The sequence below is a fragment of the Sus scrofa genome, chromosome 1 (genome assembly GCF_054392235.1).
Source record: "Sus scrofa isolate SSC_HxYL_T2T_F1_AM1 chromosome 1, Sscrofa_HxYL_maternal_Yorkshire_Landrace_v2.0, whole genome shotgun sequence".
NCBI classification, from domain to species: domain Eukaryota; kingdom Metazoa; phylum Chordata; class Mammalia; order Artiodactyla; family Suidae; genus Sus; species Sus scrofa.
Genome location: NC_139383.1, coordinates 66,089,302 through 66,093,156, shown reverse-complemented (window position 1 = coordinate 66,093,156; position 3,855 = coordinate 66,089,302).

Below are 3,855 nucleotides of genomic sequence, written 5' to 3'. Positions count from 1 at the left end.
CTCTGTAAATACATTTACCTTCCCATGCTCCAGGAATATTAATCTGTACTGAGTTTGGGTTTTAAAAACCCACAACAAACTTTATTAACAATTCCCCTAAGCAGAGTCCGGACTTCCTATTAAGCACTCTGCCCCACTCTTTTTTTTTTTAATTTTATTTTTATTTTTTTGTCTTTTTGCCATTTCTTGGGCCGCTCTCGTGGCAGATGGAGGTTCCCAGGCTAGGGGTCTAATTGGAGCTGTAGCCACCAGCCTACGCCAGAGCCACAGCAACGTGGGATCCAGGCCGCATCTGCAACCTATACCACAGGTCATGGCAACGCCAGATCTTTAACCTACTGAGCAAGGCCAGGGATCGAACCTGAAACCTCATGGTTCCTAGTCGGATTCAGTAACCACAGTGCCACGATGGGAACTCCTGCCCCTCTCTTTATTCTAGAAATTTCAACCACTACAGGAGTATAGGAAAGGGAGGGAAAGGCAGAAATAGTGCACAGTATTGGTCCTATGAACTCTCCAAGGCCCTGGGGCAGGTTTTCCTGATATGGCTATGACAATATGTCCAGTTCAATATGTCTGAGCCTTGTCATTCTTGCCCCTAAGAGGTGGGGTCTCTGTTTTCTCACTGTGATTTTGGGCAGGAGGTAACCATTTCAACAAGTAAAAGATGACGGAAATGATGGTAAAACTTGGAAAGCTGGGGTGTAGAAAGGATATAGCCTGCATTTCACTCTCTCCCTTAGGATGCTTGCCCTCTGAATTCTGCCATCATATTGTGAGGAAGTCAGGTTAGCATTTTTTTGCCCAGAGACCACATGGAGAAGCCCAAGTGGAGAGGAAGCCCAGCCCCCAGCTGACAGCCAGTGTTAACTGCAGAACATGTGACTGAGTCTCTAGATAATTCCAGCCCTCAGCTTTGAAGTCTTCCAGCTGAAACTCAGAAAGTATAGAACAAAGACAAGCTAACGTCCCTATACTCGGCCCAAAACCTGACTCCACAGAATCTATGAGGATAATAAATTTTTGTTTTCCTCCACCAAGTTTTGGAGTCATTTGCTGTGTGGTCATAGTAAGTGGAATAGACCCTTTGTGCAAACGAGTAGATAAATAGTACGCTTAGGGGTTCTCTTCTCAGAATTTTGAGTTAGAAATGGTTGGAGAAGCCCCTCTATTTTAGGACTACTTGCTCAATGTTTTTACATCTAACTCCTATTCCCCTTGCACTGGAGTATGAAGTAGTACCAGGTGCCAAGTCTTGCAGTCCCAGCAGATGGCCCCTCATCCCAGGGGCCTCCTGTGCCCCCCGCCAACCCTCTTCTCTCGGCACTGGGCTTGTCAGATGGTTGTCAACACAGTATCACTAGATAATTCATTTTTTTCCTTTTGGGCTCTCCTTAGGCTTCCAGTCAATGCTGACAATGTTAATTATTGCCAATCTCAGTTATCTTGGGCCATTTGAAGTGGTGAAATTACCATGTATGTGCTCCCTAGAAGATCGCTTCTGCTTTAGAATTTCTTCACATATCTATCTGTGTTCAAAAACAATATTTTCACAGCATTGATGAAAAGGAGGTAAAATGATCACAATATGCTGTGTATAGAGAAAAAGTGGAGGTATCAGTACTACTCTTTGCAACTCTCCCCCATCACCATCATCCCCAAATTCTTCCTGCCTCTTTTTCCCCTGCAGGCTTTTCTTCATGTCCTTGCCTCTGCCTGGAAATTCCTGGAATGGTACCTATCTTTTTAGCCCAGTTAAACCTGCCAGCTCTTTTAAGTAACCATGCTTGGTGGCATCTTATCCAACTTCATGCTCCCACAGAATGTTATTAGTAATGCTTTTAAATCCTCTTCTTGTGATTAAGATATTTGCACACGTGGATTATGTCCCTGGCTAGACAGTGAGGTTTTGTGGGTTTTTTCCTTTTTCTTTTTTTTCTGTCTTTTTACCTTTTCTCGGCCGCTCCCGTGGCATATGGAGGTTCCCAGGCTAGGGGTCTAATTGGAGCTGTAGCCACCGGCCTACGCCAGAGCCACAGCAATGCCAGATCCAAGCCACGTCAGTGACCCACACCACAGCTCACAGCAACGCCGGATCCTTAACCCACTGAGCAGGGCCAGGGACCGAACCCGCAACCTCATGGTTCCTAATCGGATTCAGTAACCACTGAGCCACGATGGGAACTCCCAACAGTGAGGTCTTTGTTAGTATTTATTTCCTCTATATTTAGCAGGATGCCTTTCACATAAGAGGTCCTCAAAACAAGTATGTTAAGTTAAATTTCTGAGTTAAATTTCTAAATGACAAGGAATGGTGAAATATTATACTAAGGTTGTATTATTATAATGAGATTTATATGATGTGTTTTTATCATATAATAAGCTTCATGAATTTAAAACTGATTAGAAGTCTGGTGTGAATGTGTATGTACAGGTATATACATAAGTATAAACATGTATTTATTTATATGCAATGTAAATTACTGTCTCATATCCTTCAGCATTTCTATAAATTATTGTTCCCATTACTGGGGCTGAACTTTGCGTTTAATTTCAGAAAAGACTCCATAGCACTTATCTGAGAGAACCAAAGAATTTTAGTGATGGCAGCTTACCACAAACACCAAGTGTTTAATCTGGATGGTTGATGGAAGTTCACCCCTAATTATTTTGTTCTGATTAAGAATTAATACATCCTTACAGCAGCTGAGTGTGAAAATCTGAACATGGAAAGTGATAGAAAATATGACGAGAAGGAGCAAGAAAAAATTTTCAATGTTTTAACCTAGCTTTTACTTTAAGTTAAAAAGTGTATTGGAGTATTTCTATTTCAAAATATTTGCTAGATATATTGAATAGATTCTACTTTAGAAGCAAGGTAAATTACATAAAATAATCATTTTGAACAAGTACACATGAATGAATTGTTCCTTATTAATGATATAATATACATCTTCCATTCAAAGGTATTAATATCAATCCTTTCATTATGCAAGATTTTTTTCCAGCTACAGCATTTCAATTAACATAACCCATCTATTTCCATATGAACAGGGATCTGTGCTAATTTTATACTAATTCCTAAGATGAATAATTGAGATATTGGATGCAATGCCTCAAAAAACTGAATCTTGTTTGGTGCTTGAAGTAACAAGTCCTGAGCCATGAGTTAATCAAGAAAACTATACATAGGTCTTCATTACCATACCAAGAATCAGCCCACCAATAAGGAAATCACTGAACATGCACATTTAATGGTGTAAAATTCAATCACACTTAACTCAGTCTGAAAATATCAGTATCTTAATAATTCCTTGTGTTTATATAGACTAGAACCTTTCCTGTGGTGAGAGCAAATTTCTTTTGCATATCTTTGATTAACCACATTTAAGAGCAGATGCCATTATCTGCACTTGACAAAATATCAAAAAGGTGAAGTAACTTAGCCAAGGTCACGTTATTAGAGAGAGATCTAAATCAGCTCTAGGCCTCTTGGCTGCAATTAACACTCTCCTGTATCCAGAAATAAACAAGACAAAATATATTTCTATACTCAGATGCTTTCAAAATATTATAAGATCTTAAATGTCACTGTCACCAACCTCTGTCTCCCTTCCAGTGATACATAATAAATGAGGAAGTGTGAAAAGAGAAGGAGGCACCTGACAGCAGTTTTGAGGCCTTGAATCTGGAAAAGGATATAAATGGACACCAAAGATACATCTAAGTACCCAACTATTGTGAGCTGTGGCTTGGTCAGAAACATTATGTAGTATGGTTGAAGGGTTGCTGTTACATGATCATTTGTGAGCATGGAATCAGGTTCAAAGCACCTAGTCATAATGTGGACCCCTT